Source organism: Budorcas taxicolor, chromosome 10 (assembly GCF_023091745.1).
Source record: "Budorcas taxicolor isolate Tak-1 chromosome 10, Takin1.1, whole genome shotgun sequence".
Classification (NCBI taxonomy): Eukaryota; Metazoa; Chordata; class Mammalia; order Artiodactyla; family Bovidae; genus Budorcas; species Budorcas taxicolor.
Genome location: NC_068919.1, coordinates 63512617 through 63531498, shown reverse-complemented (window position 1 = coordinate 63531498; position 18882 = coordinate 63512617). Strand labels below are relative to the sequence as shown.

General features: G+C 44.2%; 3 non-coding genes across 3 annotated transcripts; 1 reads left to right on the top strand and 2 right to left on the bottom strand.

The window, feature by feature from the left end:
• Window positions 1-4951: 4951 nt before the first annotated feature.
• On the bottom strand, window positions 4952-5023 carry TRNAH-GUG (transfer RNA histidin (anticodon GUG)). The gene has a single exon. It is a non-coding gene; the product is annotated as a tRNA-His (tRNA).
• Window positions 5024-6511: 1488 nt separating this feature from the next.
• Window positions 6512-6583, bottom strand: TRNAH-GUG (transfer RNA histidin (anticodon GUG)). Its single transcript has one exon. It is a non-coding gene; the product is annotated as a tRNA-His (tRNA).
• Window positions 6584-7230: 647 nt separating this feature from the next.
• On the top strand, window positions 7231-7302 carry TRNAH-GUG (transfer RNA histidin (anticodon GUG)). The gene has a single exon. It is a non-coding gene; the product is annotated as a tRNA-His (tRNA).
• The last annotated feature ends 11580 nt before the right edge of the window (window positions 7303-18882 follow it).

Genomic DNA, 18882 nt, shown 5'->3' with positions numbered 1-18882 from the left:
AAGATTCCATATGCTGCAGCTGAAAGATCCTGCATGTCACAATGAAGATTGAAGATTCTGCAACTAAGACTCAGTACAACCTAATAAATAAATAGATATTTGTTTCAAATTGACTAACAAAGCAAAGATATAAATAAATATCTTTATTTATTATAAAGATAATAAATTCTAGAAGGATGATCCAGTAGATTCATATTGGAGGGTCTCCTCAATCACCAGGTGTTTAACAGTAATTGTGGGCTCCAGACACATCTCAGGATCAAAGGCAAGACCCTCCTCTTGCCACTGATTCTTACCTTCCTCACATCTGCGAAGGGCATGATGACTGCTGTGTGAGGATTAAGGGAAATCATGGACATGGAATGATGGAAATGATGGAACAGGCTTTGAAAACTGTAAAGTGCTTACAATGGTAGGTGTCAAATGAAGCCACCTATGTTTAAGAAATACAGAGCTAAGCTGCTGACGGCGCAGAGGAATGGAATCAAATAAGGTCTGCACAAAAGTTGTCAGGCTTCACACAGGGGGTAGACCTGAACTGGGTAGGGTGTGGACAGATGAAGTAAAGGAGTAAATGGTTATTCCAAGCCAAGAGGTCAGCATGGGTTGAGTGAACCAGCATACCATTAGAAGTGAAGTTGCTCAGTCATGTCTGACTCTTTGCAACCTCATGGGCTCTAACCTACCAGGCTCCTTCGTCCATGGGATTTTCCAGGCAAGAGTACTGGAGTGGGTTGTCATTTCCTTCTCCAGGGGATCTTCCCAACCCAGGGATCAAACCCAGGCATCGCAGGCAGAAGCTTTACCATCTGAGCCATCAGGGAAGCCAGCATATCATTAAGAAGGGGTGAATTCATAGTGAGGAAGATTAGGAAGTAAAGTCACATGAGGACGGGGGAGGATATCATAAGGATAGTTTAAATGATAATTAGAGAGCTCTAATACTTTATGTACACTGTGAACTTACTTTTGTCTTAAACTTCTGTTAATGCACTTTCAGAATCAGGCATTTTTGAGCACCTCATGGGGCCAGGTAGCTTGCTAGGAACCAAGGATACAGATGTGAGGCCCTCAAGACTTGAGTGGAGTTTGCCAGATCCAAAGTCTTGTACTTAAGCCTGTTAAGCATTGCACCATAGACTCAGGATTCTGAAGGTGATCTGGGTGTTCCCATCATTCAGTGCAAAGCCTGTCATGTGGCAAGAGCTTAACAAATGTTGAAATGAATAAAGATCATTTCTCTTGTTATTTTTATATAGCTATAATTGTGGTATACACAATTTTGTATCCTTATTTTTTTCACTGAACATTGCATAATTTCCCCATTTTTATTATTCTTCCAGTTTTTTTTTTTTAATTTCAAACTTACAGAAGAATTCAAAGAAAGTACAGGGGAAATCTGTATACCCTTCACCTAGATTCACTACTTTTTAACATTTTGCCACATTTGTTCTACCCCTTCAGCCTTTTTCCCCCCTTAACGGTCTGATGCAAGTTTCAGTTGTCATGATGCTTCAGCTCTAAATACTTCAGCAGCCATTCCCTAAGAATAAGGAATTCTTCTATGGGGCCACAAATCATTATCATTAATAGCATTGTCTATTATACAGTCCATATTAATTTTTTTCTATCCCTCCCCCCAAATGTCATTTACTTGGGTTACCCAGGTGGCTCAGTGGTAAAGAATCAGTCTGTCATTGCTGGAGATGCAAGAGATGTGGGTTTGATCCCTGGGTCAGGAAGATCCTCTGGAGGAGAATAGGGCAAGCACTCCAGCACTCTTGCCTGGAGAATCCCATGGACAGAGGAGCCTGGCAGGCTACAGTCAGTCTATAGGATCACAAAGAGTCAGACTTGATTGAGCGACTGTGCACATACATACATATATATATATGGGATTTTTTCCATCCTGATTCAGGATTTACTAGGGTTTCCCTGTTGCACTGTTTCTTTACTCTCTTTAAAATCTTGAAATATTTCCCTTTTTTTTCTTGCTAGTTTGTTCTTCATGACATTGCTCATTTTGAAATGTCCAGGGCAGTTGTCATGTAGAATGTCGCACATTTTGGATTTTTCCATAGTTTCTTCATGATTAGATTCAGGCTTGACATTTTTTTTAAAAAAAAGACCACTACATTTGAGATGATGTGGACTTTCCAGTGTGTTACACTGGCAGGCCAGTCAATAGTGCTCATTGTCTTTTATTGGCGATGCTAGACTTGATCACTTGGTTAAGCTGGAGTCCATCAGATCTCTCCATTTCACATTTTAGAGTAAGTTGTGGTGTGATAACCTAAGACTATTAGCTCCCATCATGTTTTACCCAGTGGTCTTAGCTTCCATTGATGATCTATGCTTACATTTGTTATTACACTGGGGATTGCAAAAGGTGACTCTGTCATTCTGCATTTGTTATCTGGCATTCTTCTGTAAAGAGAGAGTTTCTCCTCCCCACACCCCTCTGCCCAATGCCTGCGGTCTCAAAAATTATTTAAAAAAAATTTAATATATATAATCCCTTACCATCATTTTTTTTAATGCTCAAAACTGTCCTAAATTGGGCCAGTAAGAGCCCTTTCAAGAGGCTTCTGGATTCTGTTGACTTGGTCTTGCCAGTCTTTAAACACTTACTTGCTTTCTCACATAAGATATTCCAGACACAAATTGTACTTACAGGTCTGTGGTGCTTGTACTTGTAATCAATTTCTTTAAAGGGGTTTTACTCCCTTTAGTTGGAGATGGTAGTTAAAAGTTGACTTTGTACTTTAAAAATGGCTATTTAATATCTCATCAAATGAACATACCTTAGTTTAGTTTATCACTTTATTTGTTGAGCATTTAGGCTATTTCTATTCTCCTCCCTTCTAAATAACTGTAACAAACATCTTTATGTGGATAACTTTTCCAAATTTAGGATTATTTCCTTTGGCAAGATTCCCAAAAGTGGAGTTACTGGGGCAAGAGTGTATATTTTTTTCTGACTCTTGTAACACGTTATCCGTTTGCTCTCACAGAAGGTTTTAAAAGTCAAGGACTTTTATGTGTTAAGACCAGTGATTTCTCATTTCTCTTTCTCCTTTCTCCTGTCTGCTGACCTCCTCTATGCTTAAAACCCTCTTTTCCCAAACTTTTCTTGAAATGACACTGTTCTCTTTTCTCTCAAGACAAATCCTCTCTTCCTCCCCTACCTGCTAAATTTGCACATGTCCCAAAGCCTAGTCCTTAGTGCTCACTTCTCTTGCTGGGTACTGCCTGGGATGTCCTTACTTCTATTTGCTTGCCTTTGAATGCCCAGTCCCATTCTGAGTTGTCATTCCTTCTGGTTTTGTCTTCTTCTAAGTCTGGCTCTTGCCTTTGGTTTCCAGCCTTGCCTTGTTTTCATCTCTGTCCACAACCTTGAGAAAACAAACATATCCCAAATATATGAATTCTGTTCTTAGATATTCTGCATGTAGATGGAGCTTCATTTGAGTCATGTTTTCTGTTTGTTTGGTATAAAAATAACATGGTTCTGTGTTGGAAGAATACAACTTAAAATGCAGCCATACAGCAAACTGGGCCACGTATCTCGTTTATGGACTCCATAAGATATCTCTGTTCAGATATTTATGGGGAGGCTGTATTCTTGGAACACAAACATAGTAGGATTCAGTTCTACCTTCACTGAACTTGAATTTTTTAACTTGAGTGGCTTGTGATTTAAGTTGGATTCTGACAATAAGATAAGGAAGATATGGAAGTCCAGTTCATTTCAGTCACACAGTTGTGTCTGACTCTGCGACCCCATGGACTGCAGCAAGCCAGTTTTCCTTGTTCATCACCAACTCCCTGAGCTTGCTCAAACTCATGTCCATCCAATCGGTAATGCCATCCAACCCCTCCTCCTCCTGCCTTCAGAGGGTCTCCAAATGAATTCTGACCTTCCAATCTGACCTTCCAACCTGAAATCAAAAGAGGGCCAATTCCCAGCAGAGCCCAGGCTCCCATCCAAATGTTTTTTTATGGGCAAGGTAAGGAATTCCTTTCCCTTATCTTATCAACCCAGAGTTCCACCCTCCCCAACCAGGAGCCTGTGCCTGGAGAGAAAAAGGACTGAATCAGGTGGGTGGAGATTCCCCCTGGGGTATGTATACTCATCCTGAAGAGGGAGATAGGCTACCAACGCAAATCTAAGACTTCAAGTTTAGTCTGATTTCTGGGGGTGCGGAGGAAGAAGAAAAGATGTCACCTGTATTATGCAAGAAGCAAACGGGAATATATGTGCATACATGTATCAGATGACCCTAAGTGGTAAAGAACCCGCCTGCCAATGCAGGAGACATAAAAGGTTTCAACCCCTGGGTCCGGAGGATCCCCTGGCGGGGGGCGTGGCAGCCCACTTCAGTATTCTTGTCTGGAGAATCCCATGAACAGAGGAGCCGGAGGGCTACAGTCCATAGAGTCGCAAAGAGTCGGACACGACTGAGCGACTTAGGACTCACACGCATACATATACAAATATTTATTTATACTAAGACTGCCACAGAAAAATACATTGGAAACTGACGATGATTGCTAGATAGGGTGAAGAATGAGAGGGAGACAGTTTTCACTGGCTTGTGCTTTGTATTCTCTATTTGAAAATGAACACTTTTTTTTTAATGCATGAAAAGGAAAGAAATCACGAGGCCACAGGGTTGCTGTTTTGTTGGTGTAGAAGAATGATTTTGACACTGATTTTCAATTTTTTTCAGGAGGGAAAGGGTTACAATTTGTTTGCTCTAATGCTGCATTCAGAGGATTAAATGAGAATTATTGAAGGTGGCGATCAGAGGTGGCCCAGTTCTCAAAGTAGAGAGATGCAGCGTTTCGTTTCAAAAAAGTGAGTTATGATTTATATAAAGCGTCGTGGACTAGGGTGGGAAAAGGAATTTAAAAGTAGAGGCCCCTTGCCGTGCCATTGTCGCCACAATGCCGTGACTCGGATTCGAACCGAGGTTGCTGCGGCCACAACGCAGAGTACTAACCACTATACGATCACGGCGAGCTACCGGAGACCTGCCAAGCGAACTTTCGGATTGTCTTCTTCAACAGTTATACGCCTTCCCATTCTGCACGTCACCAAAGGGTCCACCTATCGGGCGGGTTCAGGCCTAAGGCCGAATCTGAGAATGCGCAGGCGCATTGCTCTTTTGCCAGATGCTCCGATTCTCTCCAGTTTGGGTCCATTAGCTACCCGAGATAGTGATGATGCGGTAGGAAAGAGTGAGTTCCATGTAAGGGAGGTGGGAGTTTAGGGGGTACCACTTGGGCATCCAGGGACGGGACTGGCCGGAACGCAGAATGTTCATAAACTGTGTAACTCGCCTTCCTTGGAGGAATCCCATCTCCTGTGCCCTCGAGACCCTTCCAGTACGGCAGACCGGCAGAGGGGAGCTCCTCAGGGCTTCTCCTTGTTGATTCCCCGAGTGACCGAACGCTGCCTCTGAAGGAGAACACCCCCAGAATTGGACTGGCCACTTAGAAGGGACTCCATTAATGTATCTCAACCTGCTGTTCCCCTTATCTGCAGCACTCCCTTCCTTGCTTCCCTTGCTCCCCCGACGGCATTGACTCGTCCACTCACCGGTGCTTCCGCCGGAGGCGGTGCCATCCTCTGTTGTGTCCCTGGGCGCAGCAGGGAGGGAGCCCGGTTTTCCTTATGGTTACATCGGAGTTCTCGTCCGCAAGGCGCCTAGAAACCAGGCTGAGTCCACAATAGGCAGTGCCTTTTTGCTAAACTGAGAACGTGCCACTGGTTCTAATGAGTGAATCCAGAGAGACCACCCGTCTTTCTCCATTGTCGTCTGCTCTAATCACTACCCGCCTTCCCCCCCTGCAGAGCAGTCGGAAGGATCCTGCTAAACCCGAATGGAATCTCACTCCTCTACCTCTCTTCTCAACACCCCTCGAACGCGGAGCCTTTAACAGCTCATCTTGTGGACTTTCCTCAGTGTCGTTTCCCATTTCTTAGTTACTTGCTTTCAACAGGTCCTTGAGAAGGGCTTAATACTACCTTTCCGACCAGGGCCTGTAAGCGTCGTGGGGATGAGATAAAAAGAAGACCTGCAAAGAGGAATTTTCTTCGTTGCATTTCAAGACCTTAGTTCACGAGATTATCCTGGCTGCTTGCTGCTTGACAAATTCCCTTTCTGCCTGTAAGAGTTACTTCCAAGGTCACTTCTGCGAAAGACTTCTGTTACCGGAAGCCCATTTCCAGTGCTGCTATGGAAATTTGTACATGTCAATTTTAGCGCTTTGCCTCTTGAGTGTTCTGTGCTTTGTTTGAGTTGTGCCGGATAACGTGCGTAGCCCAGGGTAAGCGGAAGCCTATATTCTTCCAAAATCCAGTGTAGTCAGACCTGGCGTAAATATCGTTTCTGTCACAAGGGGATTGGGATCCATTTTCGAGGAAATTGTTACAAACTGAAGATAAAAAAAATGGAGGAGAACGCTAAAATGCAGCCCCCTTGCCGTGCCACTGCTTTCGCAATGCCGTGACTCGGATTCGAACCGAGGTTGCTGCGGCCACAACGCAGAGTACTAACCACTATACGATCACGGCGAGCTACTGGGGACCTGTGTCTTTCGCTTCTCTCCTGAGCTCTTCTCTGTTTAAAGTCCCGCCCCCTGGCTGTGACATTGCTGGTTCCCGCCCATCTCAAACCTCGCCGCTCTGCCGGTGCGTACGCAGGCGCACTGTCTTTCAGCTGTCTCAATATCAGTCCGCACTCGGCTGCGAGTCAGATCTTTCCGCTTCACTACCGGGGGGCGAGGTATTTTGGAGTTATTTTACTCCGCATCTCGAAGGAAGCTGTGCTGTGGGCCCGAACTGATTTTCTTTCTTGTGAGAGTTAAGGAACAGTCCTGTTCAGACAGCACGAGCGCCAGGGCACAATGGGCGTGAGAGGAGACTGGCGCCGCCATTCGGGCGACCCGCTTTCGCAGGCCTCACATCCCCTCTAGGCTGCGTGAGAGTCCGGTTCGCAGGCCCGGCGTCCCAGGGGTCCTTTAGTTTGCAAAGTACTTTAACTGTCCAGGCGGACGACCAACAGAGACTTCGGCCCGGAGTCTACGGCTCCTCAACTCCGCTTCAGGCTTTATGCCAGAACCGGAGGGGCTAATAATGAGCGACTTGGGCAGGCGAGAGCCGCAGCCATCTAGACGAGGACGACACTGGGTGACGCGTTACTCGCGGCGTCCCAGTAGCTCGCCGTGATCGTATAGTGGTTAGTACTCTGCGTTGTGGCCGCAGCAACCTCGGTTCGAATCCGAGTCACGGCATTGTGGCAACAATGGCACGGCAGGGACGTCTTTTTTAGACTTGGAAAGCGGTATTCTTCTGCGGTTGTTCCCTAACTGCTTCTGGACATTAGGTCAGGGCTGAAATTATATTAATAACTAGGCGAAAAGTGAACCCAGGGGCTTCAGTGAGTCAGCCAGCCGTCATCTTCTGTGTTATGAGACTTTAATTTTGGGAGGTTGTTCCGTGTGGTACTACTCATTCTCTTTCCTCATTTGCTATCAGTGGTGAAATCATATTTTGGGTTCTCAAAAAAAGCCTCACACTTGCTAGTCAATACTTTGGAGTGCAGGGATTATAGGAACACTGTGCAAACGTTTATTAAGAATTAGAAGAGTGCAGATTAGACAATACACTGTCTAGCGAAAAATCTGACCGCTCTGGACGAATTGGTACCGGTAGCCACTATGAGGTTGGGGAAGAGTCTGTGGACTCCTCCTCAGCCTTCTAGGTGGGAGGGCTTTTTCTCCTTGAGGATTTTTTTTTTTTCCTAATCTACCTCAGGTTTAAAGCAAATATTATTCGTTACTTTGTTTTGTGAGCACTTTATCCAGGTTCAACAAATTTGAGTCTGTCATTTGGGAATAGGCAAACGGAGTAAGTTTTGGAGTTAGCTTTCAGGTGGCTGGGCAGCGGCTGTATCACTGTCAAGGAGGGAATGAGATAGGACTCAGTGAACAATGAGTCCCTCCAGCTTCTCCCAGAGGACCTGGGGGTGGAGGGAGCAGGGAGGGCAGGGAGTGGCAGAGTAAGTCAGGAAGAAGTGGGGTTTTGCTCCCTTTACTGATAATCTGTCTACAAAGGCATACTGAACCCTGTAAAAGCAGGACACTGTGGAGTGCTATAATTTTCCAGGTCTCCTTACTGCCACTTCCCTAAATTTGATGAGTGTAAAGCCACACAATAGGACAACTCAGGCCACAAGAGAATGGAATGAGGAAAGGTGAGCCTGAGAAACTTGCCCAACTTTGGACACTGATTTAAGTGTTGTCCATATAGAAAATCAACATCACGAGCAGAAAAAGAACCAGCCAACAGGAATGTTCCTCTGACCACTTAAATAACTACACAGGTTTTAAAATCTGCAACCTGGAATAAGGTGTTAAGGTAGGAAGCAATGAAAGGATCCAGCTGTTCTCCAGTGGCCCTCTCTCCCAACCCCCTGTTCCTCTCCTGCTGGTGCTTCAGTGCTGGACAATGAGCTGCTCTCAGAATCTGAAGAGAAGTTCTAGTGCAATCACTTTCTAAGAGCAAAAGGAGTCAACCAAGAAAATAAAACCCACGAACATATATCATTGGACGTAACCCGTTCTAGCCATTCACGTCCAATCGAAGGCAACTGAAGTGTCTTCTGAGGTCAGGAATGTAGTAAAGAAAGCTGAACAGAAGGTTTCCAGGTGCAGGAAGATTAACAGAGGGTCAGTGTGTTCTCCTAGCTTCTGACTGTTGACCTTCTTGGCTGCTGCTGCTGCTGCTAGGTTGCTTCAGTCGTGTCCGACTCTGTGCGACCCCAGAGACAGCAGCCCACCAGGCTCCCCTGTCCCTGGGATTCTCCAGGCAAGAACACGAGTGGGTTGCCATTTCCTTCTCCAATGCATGAAAGTGAAAAGTGAAAGTGAAGTCGCTCAGTTGTGTCCGACTCTTAGCGACCCCATGGACTGCAGCCTACCAGCCTCATCTGTCCATGGGATTTTCCAGGCAAGAGTACTGGAGTGGGGGACCTTCTTGGCAGATACACAAATATCCTGGAGGTGGGTGTATCCAGCTATCAAAATGACATAATATCCCTTCACTCGATTCCTCTTGTTCTGCTTTCAGGCCCATAAAACAGACTTTTGGTAATGATATGCCAGCCCACGTAGACATTCCTGCAGGGAAAAGCATTGCTCTGAACAAGTTTCTGATTAGTTGGTGTTTGTTTTTCTTACTTTGCCATTTGGTTTAGACCCTTCAGTCTAGTTGGTATGATTCATTTCCCTTCAGTCTGCTTATCTCTTGGTGCGCTGACAAAATGTGGAGTTTCCAGGCTGGCAAAGCTGAGAGCTAGAGACACTGGCCTGGGATGACCTCATAGAGACTACTGCTCTGGGACACCCTCTCTGAGCCCTCAGCTCCCTCCCCTTGACTTCTTGATTTAAACCACATTTTTCTGTTTCTGATTCTGGGAATGTGGTCCTTCCTCTACCCCTTCCAGCTGGAAGGCAGAGCTCTTCTCTAGGGTCTCAGCATCAGGAAAGAAGCAAGCAAACCTTCTAGGGGCAAACCTTGAAGGGAACATATGTTTATATGCTTCACAGTGTTTGCTTAAACAATCAACCCCCATGGCTTTCTGGTCAGACTTGGTGCATCTGGAGTTGTGACTGCTGTAGCTGCCAGTCACCACACGGGTGCAGTACAGACTGGACCAGCATCCTTTGGTGTCACCTGGAAGCTAGTTCAGATTCAGAACCTTGGCAGAAGATCCACAAACTTGAACTGCTGTATTAGAATCTTCATTTTAACAGGATTCTCCACAGATTATTAATTTGCACCATAGCGTTTGAAAAGTGCAGGTATGATTGAGAGAACCACCTGACTCTAATGGAGCCCTTCATTATTTACGCTGTGAATTTTTGGGTTTAGTAGAAGGGACATCGGAGAAGGCAACGGCACCCCACTCCAGGACTCTTGCCTGGAAAATCCCATGGACGGAGGAGCCTGGTGGGCTGCAGTCCACGGGGTCGCTAAGGGTCGGACACGACTGAGAGACTTCACTTTCACTTTTCGCTTTCATGCATTGTAGAAGGAAATGGCAATCCACTCCTGAAGAATCCCAGGGACTGCGGAGCCTGGTGGGCTGCCGTCTCTGGGGTCGCACAGAGTCGGACACGACTGGGGTGACTTAGCAGCAGTAGCAGAAGGTACCTACCTGGGTCTGCTGGGCCTCATTGTCTACTGAGCTTCATTGGTAGGGGTGAAAGGGAAGTTTTGAGGAGGAGAAGATGGATTTCTGGGAGGGAATCACTGAGGGCCCATGTTTGGGGGCACTTAGGAAGGAGGCAGCAGCCCTGGACTTCCACTAGGAGGTACTGCACCCCAGGGAGTGGATGTAGAATGCTGAGGCCAGATGAAACTTACCCTTGAGTATACCACTTTGACTTTAGCCCCTATAACACTGAGCCCATTCCTCAGGGATTCTCTGGACATTCAGGACTCAAGTTTCAGTTTTTCATTCATTCAACAAACTAGCATAGTGTAGCTAAAGTGCTGTACATCATGGGGGAACTGCAAAGCTGTATATGATACTTCTTGCCCCAAAAAGCTATTTTCTAGCTGGGAGAAAATACTAGCCTATAGCAACAGTCAGAAATGACACAAGAAATGCTATAGAAGAAAGACATCTCTTGCTGCAGTGGAAGGAAATTCTCCAAGGAAGAACTGACATAAACTTCCAGAATTGTAAAATTATTCAAGTTTATATCCAGCACTTCCCTCATGCTGATCCCCTTACACCTCTTTATGTTGTCCTTATCACATTAATTCTCATTCATTTGATCAGCTATTTATTAATGGACTTCCCTGGTGGCTCAGACGGTAAAGCGTCTGTCTACAATGTGAGAGACCTGGGTTTGATCCCTGGGTTGGGAAGGTCCTCTGGAGAAGGAAATGGCAACCCACTCCAGTACTCTTGCCTTGGAAATCCCATGGACAGAGGAGCTTGGTGCAGGCTACTGTCCATGGGGTCGCAAAGAGTCGGGCATGACTGAGCAACTTCACTTTCACTTTCATGTGCCAGGTAGTGTTCTAGTTTCTGGGGTTATAGTAATGAATAAGACAGATACTTTGCTCTTGTAGACCTGTATTCTAGTGCAGGAATCAGAAAGGAAAGTTAAATAAAAAATAAACAGAAGAAACTGTACCAATGGAAAATAATGTGTTAATAGTGTCTTCTTGTTCCCCGCCTATTATCCCCTCAGCTCCTTTGTCTATAGAAAGTATGATGACTGATAATAGTAAGTTGCACACATTTGTGCTTTTTGTCTAATATACACAACTGTATAACCACCTCCACAATCAAGATCTAGAGCATCTGGGGACTTCCTTGGTGGTCTAGTGGTTAAGACTCCACCCTTCCAGTGCAGGGGGCACACCCTCAATGATTTAACTAAAAGGTTGTTCAGAATAAAATTGGTTTTCATCTTACCTCTGATTTTTGGAAGCCTCTGTTCTTGTAAATATATGTTGCCAGCATCATCTTGTCAACTGGATGGGACTCTTTCAATGGCCTGACAGTGGGCTCTTGAAGGGGTCCCACTTTAGAATACTTGGAAATGAATTGTCAAAGGAGACATACTGACAAAACAAAAGATGCATTATTGAAAAGGGGCACTCAGGCAGAGAGCAGCAGGGTAAAGGAACTGGGAAGAATTGCTCTGCCACGTATATTTCACAGTCTCAGGTTTTATGGTGGTAGGGTTAGCTTTCTGGGTTGTTTCTGGCCAATCGTCTTGGTTGTGCCTTCATTTGATCTGACTCAGGCCCTTCCTGGTAGTGCGTGCATCTCTCAGTCATGATGGTTTTCAGCACAAGGATTTCTGAGAAGTTGGTGAGACATATTATCAACTGATATCTCCTCCCCTTCTTGGCCCCTCTTAGGTTTTCTCTGGATTGTTTTTGGGCCCCACACTGGTTTTGTGTCCTTTTGAAGCATCCTGAAGTGGGAGACTTAAGCAAACCTGTAACTGGTTGTGCCTGGCCAGGGCAGGCAGTTTTGGTCAACAGTTCCCTAACAATCCTATTATCTTTAATTTGCTTGGGTCTCAGAAGGCATAGTACAGATTTTATGGTTCTTAAAAAGAAAATTGTTGGAATGCTTTATTTATATTAAAAATATTCTTAAGTTATTTAGATATATGTGAGCAGTTTTTTGACAGTGGAAACCCTGGCAATTTTTAGAAAAAATTGTTGGGTCAATTCTGAGTGATTTAGGGGTCTGCTTTCCTGGAAACCAGCAAGGCAATGAAAGCTCAGTCACTGGACAACAGTGCATCTTGAAATTGTACAGAACAGCTGGTGACTTGCCCTAAGGTTCTTTCAAGGTAATGCAAAGGCCCAGCATTTTAATAAGGCAGAATGTTGGGATTGGAAAATATGCAGAAAATGAGTCTGATAACACTTCATAACAGCTTTATAGAAAAACTTATAGGTTTCCAATGGTCTCTTTTTAGCTCCTCCTAGGCAGTTGGTTATGTATCTCTTTGGAAAGGGCAATAGTCTTTGTGATTTTTGTCCATGACTACCCCAAGACATGGCAGTGATACAGGTACAGTTGTAGTCAACATAGTTCTCCCACTTCCTATCTCTGACTACTGATCTGCACACTCCTCCCCTTCTCCTTCAGCCTATTCTAATAGGGCTCCTTCCTGCCACCCTCTTCCTACTCTGGCCTCACCTCACATATATATGTATGACTTTATAATCAGGTCCCATACCCTGGGGTCCTGTTCTTTACTTTCCAAGATAATCAGTTAATCATTTAAGGTCTTATCTTAAATGCTTTATAAGTGTTTATTAGCCTTTGCTGAGGTTTATGCTGTGCCAGCATCAAGGGCTTTATTAGTTTTCTCTCTCCTGGGAAACGGGAAACACTATCATGTTAGCAAGCCACATGCTTTGCTGATTTTAGCTTCACTCTCTTTTAGACATAAGCTTTGGTTCCTAAGCTTTCCCTCTCAGGACTCTTGAACCTTCTTTCTTACAATTACTTTAAGAGAACTTTATCCAGTTCCCTTCAGGAGTCAGCTGACCTACTAAATGGTTGAAGAGTGTTAAAAGTATTACCCTCCTACCCCAAAGTAACATGACCATTTTAATGGAGACATCTTAAGCCCAATTTCTTGATGCTGAGACCATGAGACCAAGACAGACCAAGAGAGAGAAGATTCTCTGTACCACCAGGGCCCCATGGTATGCCTGGATCTTCAAAGCAATCTTGTCCTGCAAAATCTGTCTCATTTGCGACTTAATATCTAAGATGTGGCAGGACTTCCCTGGTCATCTAGTGGTTAAGACTCCAGCTTCCCCTCCAGGGGCATGGGTTCCATCCCTGGTCAGGGAACCAAGGTTCCACATGCCATGCAGCAAGGCAAAAAAAAAAAAAAAAAAAGGCAAAACCCAAATGGAAAAACAAGCAGAAATCTGAAATTCAAAGTTGGGGAAAAAAAATTACCGTTAAAAAAATATCTAAGATGTGGCAAGGGAGAAATGAAGTATAAGAAAAAGCAGTGTTGTGTCCATTTGTGTGGAATAAAAGATATACAACAAGAAGGAATTTGTCTTGGGTAAGAGTGGGCCTAGAAGGTTTTTCTGCTGGTTGGAACCTCTCTGAGCATAAATCTGAAGTATTATAGAGGAAGCAGGTGTCATGTTCTGCTCAGGCTGTCATAATGAAATACCATAGACTGAGTGGCTTAAACCTAATGTATGTATGTATTTGTGCTGGCCAGTTTATTTTCTGATGAGGACTCCCTGACTTGCAGATGGCCATCTTTTTGCTTTGTCCTTACATGGTAGAGAGAGAGTGACTACTCTGAATATTATCTTATAAGAACAATTTTTTGTTTGTTTGTTTATCAATTGTTAAGTCATGTCCTACTCTTTGCGATCCAATGGACTGCAACACACTAGGCTCCCCCATCCTTCTCTATCTTCTGGAGTTTGTTCAGATTCATGTCCATTAAGTTTGTGATGCTATCTAACAATCTCATCCTCTGTTGTTGCCTTCTCCTCTTGTCCTCAATCTTTCCCAACATCAGGTTCTTTTCCAATGAGTTGTCTCTTCACATCAGGTGCCCAAAGTATTCATCAGTAATAACAACAATATTCCTATTGGATTAGGGTCCTGCCCTTATGACCTCATTAAAGCTAATTACTTCCTTACTTTAAATGTAGTCACATTAAGGTTTAATGGTTCATCATATGAACTGGGGGTTAAGTAAGTAAGTGTCAGTCACTCAGACATGCCCAGCTCTTTGTGACCCCATGGACTGCAGCCCACCAGGCTCCTCTGCCCATGAGATTTTCCAGGCTAGAATACTGGAGTGGGTAGCCTTTCCTTTCTCTGGGGGATCTTCCCAACCCAGAGATTGAACCCAGGTCTCCCACACTGCAGGTGGATTCTTTACCAGCTGAGCCACAGGAGGAGCCTGAATTGGGGGGAGGGGGGCACGATTCAGTGCATTAGCAGTGAGGAGGTCTTAATCCAGACCCGTTGCTCTGTGCCCCAGAAAGGTGGGGGCATGTCCTCCAGTGGTAGAGCCAGCATTCTGGAATTTTGGAAGCAGGGACTGGAGGCTGGAGTGAGGCTTATAAATCTCTGCTAGGAGCTGAAGGGCACCCTGGGTACATGTAGTGATACAGTATTTAGTGTTGGTTTCACACCCACACAGGCCTGGATCTCTTAGCATCTAAACTTCCTCTGCTCAGAAGATCTAAGTTCTGTGGCCCACAGGTCCACAGCCCAGGGCCAATAGATGTTCAGTTTAAGGGTTGTGAAAAGGACTCCCTGGCCTCCAAAATTCGTTCAGTCAACAACTAAAGAGCCAGGGACTGATCTAGGCACAGGGAAAATAAACCTGACTATGACAAAGCCCACCTCCCTCTTTTGCTCACCACTTCTGCAAAGCCCTTTACAGGGCACAGAAACTACAGAAACTACATGGTTACTTCCTGACTTTGGTTCCCAGGGAAGCAGCTGATCTCTGATCTTTTCCTGAGGACAGATTTTGATCAGGCTGGAGAGGAAGAAGACAGGATGGAGAAAAGGGAGAAAAGAGGGGGCTTTAGTGCCAAAGACTGGCTTCCCAGTCATCTGTGCTGTCCTTTATTGCATGTCTCAGACATGGCCTCTCCTTTCCATGCTCCTATCTGACCCAGGCAGGGCCCCTTCTCCTATCTTTGTGATATGGTCAGTGGTTTCCTTGGAAAGGCTTGCAGAGGTGGAGAGGATAGGACGGAAATGAGATGGTGGCCACCACTCTCTTCCATCTTTCTTGCAGGCAGGTTCTATTCTTTTAGGCCTGGAAGTCAACAGACCTGGAAGAGTTCTTGAGAACTGACCTATGGACTGAATCACAGGCAGAGTTTACAGACTTCAAAGCTAGTGCATCTGGGCTGCCCTTCCCTACTGTCAGAGTTGCCTTAATTTCTTTCTGGAGAATGCCATTATATCAAAACTTATCTTTATTGCAATACTTGCTTCTAGAAGGCTTTATCAGGAACTGAAACAGCTTCCTGGGGGAGATGTGAACTGAGGGTCTGAATCAGTGCCCCAGCTGCAATGCCCCTATCACCACCCTCTGATTAGGGGAGATAAGGGGATTTGGGAACCTACGGATTGGGAGTTCTCAGCTCTACTTGAGAAATACCCAATGTTTGGATTCAAAACTAAGATTTCTACTTATCAGCAGTTGGGCAAGTTGTTTAACCTCTTTAAGTATTTCATCTTTCTAAGCCTGAGTTTCCTTGTGTGGAAAACTGGGATAATAATAGTACTTTCCTCAAAGGTGTGTGGATAGGATTACATGAGAATATGAATGAAATACATGTCAGGCTTGGAATAGTGCCTGAAATATGATAAATGAACAATATAGCTTTTAAAAAAAAGCAAAAGGATCCATATTAGGATGTTTATACTTCAGGTACTAAAGTTTTGGGAACATCTTACCATTTATACAAACATTTTTTCTCCTTTCCCTTTTGTTTTCATTTAGTAAGCAGACTCTCAATCTTGTAGGCAGATTAACTTATCACTTCCATTTTGCAGAAGTGGAACTCGAGGTTCAAGATGGTTAAAATACTTTCCCTAAAGGCACGAAGTCATTTCTTGTGGAATCTCTGACTCCAAATCTCTCCAATCCTGCCTTAAAAGTAAAAAAAAAAAAAAAAGAAGAAGAAGAAAGAGAGGTAGAAAAAAACCTTGAAATGCTTAATAACAAATATTTTGGCCAAGGATTACTTCCTTATAACTTGTTTTTCAAACAAGAATAGACTTTCACCAATAAGGTATACTTAGAGCACCTAGGAGGAGGGTCAGAAGTGAGAAATGAACACCAGCTTTCCTAGACTTTGTTCAGCTCACAATTTAACCATGGGAAATAATTAGCTAACTACAGATCAATAAGGAATACTAGAGATTAGGTTTTTCTAATCAGAATCCAAGGCAAAAGTCTCCCAAGAAGTTCAGCAAATAGAAAATAAAGATTCTAGTCACAGTCCTGTAAGACTAATTGTGGGAGATTGTTGTTAATGCCGAGTCTCTAGACCACATGACTGTGCTTGCAGGGCCTCACTGAGTTCTTCATGAGCCTCATTCATTCCCCCATAAAGCCTTACAAAATATTAAATAGTTAATTAGTCAGGCTGCACCGGGTCTTAGTTGTGGCACATGGGATCTTTGATTTTCACTGGGGCATGCGGAATCTCTTAGTTGCAGCATATGGGATCTAGTTACCCAAACAGGGATCAAACACCCAGGCTTCCTGTGTTGGAAGCATAGAATCTTAACCATGAGACCACCAGGGAAGTCGCTCCCAGGATAAAGCCTTGACTGCTCACCCACCTGCTCCCTGACACACACACCCTCATCTCTGCCTGTCTCAGTCACCAGCTCCACTCTGCAGGGACTGAAATGGTCCCCACAGGAGTTTGGGAAGCTGTTCCCCAGAGTTCTGACTATCATAGCTTTCTTAGGCAATGCACTGCAAGATGTAACAGAGGTGGGAAACAGAGAGGAAGGGGTATGAGAGACAGACAGAGATGAAAGAGAGAGGGAAGTAGAGTGAAAGAGACAGAGGAATTACAAACAGGATATCGAGAAAGAATCTTTAGGAATAAGATTTCTTAACAACAGAGCAGAAAGGTTAGTTCCTTAGGACTTACCATAGTTTCACTCTGCTTTCTGTGGTGAGAGAACATTTGGTTGATCTTTCAATTAGGTATTTCTAGAAACTCTTTACTGAAAGAACGGGTTATCTAGTGCTTGGTCTTTGAATTGGCCAAGACCAATGCTTGCGGTATGGAAGGGTATTTATCATCTCCCTCCTCTATTTTCACACCCTTTACACTTTCAATGTCTCATTACTCTGAAGGGAACCTGTGTGGGAGACAACGCTAAAGAGAAAAATACCTTAAATTTCTCATAGACAAAATTTAAAAAACAGCAGAATTCCATAAGAAATGTCAAACATTTCAAAAAACAAATCATAGTTGAATATAGAAAACATTAAAAAATAAAGGGGTCCTTGGAAAACACTTGTCATTACCACTCCTTTAAATCTGCCATTAGCTGTCCCCAGTGATTTTCATGGCCTGGTGTTTAGGATCCACGCTTTCCAAAATTGTGACTTTGAAGAGATGGATCTTTAAGTGCTTTCCTTTGCACCCTATTCTGTGTCTTTTTTTTTTCTCCTTTACAAGGTCTTCTCTCAGGGAACTTCCCCTCTGATGAAAGGGAACAAAGGCCCTAGCTCTAGCCCAGACCCTGTACCTGGCTCAGGCATATGCCTAGCTCTACAGAAGGCCAAGTGAGGAAAGTACCACTACGGGGACAGAAGGAGAAAGTAAGGATAAGGAATGCTTTACCTAGAGGGTAACAGAGGGAATTTGGGAGGAGATGGCATCTGACAAGATAAGTGTAATTTCATGTTTAGAACAATTGGTGCTGAGACATCAGTGAATCACCTAATTGGAAAGGACCTTCAGGCTTTTGGGAAGACAGGAGAGTGAGGGGAGACTTCTCAAATCACAGGTAGAGAGAGGGACTGGATGTCATCTTCATGAAGTGGAAGGTGTATAATAGACTGTCAGATTCACTGCAGGCCCAAGTGCACGACCAGCAGAGCACAGAGTCCTTACCCCGTGCCGATCAGGCAGTTGTTTGCAGCTTGATGCCCTGCACTGCTCACAGTCAGTTCAGTTGTGGTTAACAAGACGATCTTAAAGGTCCATTTTGCTCTAAAAATCTGTTAGATTCTACAAGATAACCTGCCTCACTCCTCCAGATAGCAGCTATTTTATGATCCTGGCTGGCGCCAAGGCCAGATGTAATTGAGCATGGGAGGAAGGGGAGGGCTGATTTTTTTCAGTTACCTTTCTGGAAGCAGGATAATTTCTCAATCTGTTCTCTTCTTTAGCTGATAACAAGATAATGTAGATCTGTATCCACTTAACAGTAGCTCAGTTAATGATTGGAAAGTTGAAATTTTCAGTTTGCTGGTTCTCTGCCTTTCCTTTAAATATAATTCCTTCATTTTATTTATTTATTTAAGCCATGCTGCATGTAGAATCTTAGTTACTCGACCAGGGATCAAACCCACGCCCCTGACAGTGGAAGCATGGAGTCTTAACTGGACTACCAGGGAGGTCCCAGTTCCTTCATTTTAAAGTTTTTCTCCAAAGATTGCTAAATGACGTTAGTGTGGTATGAACACTGGTAGACTTATCCTTAGAATTCAAGAAGGGATCACCCATGTGGGAAGATTTCATGGGTGCCAAAAAGGTCCTGATGATCAAAGCTATGCTAA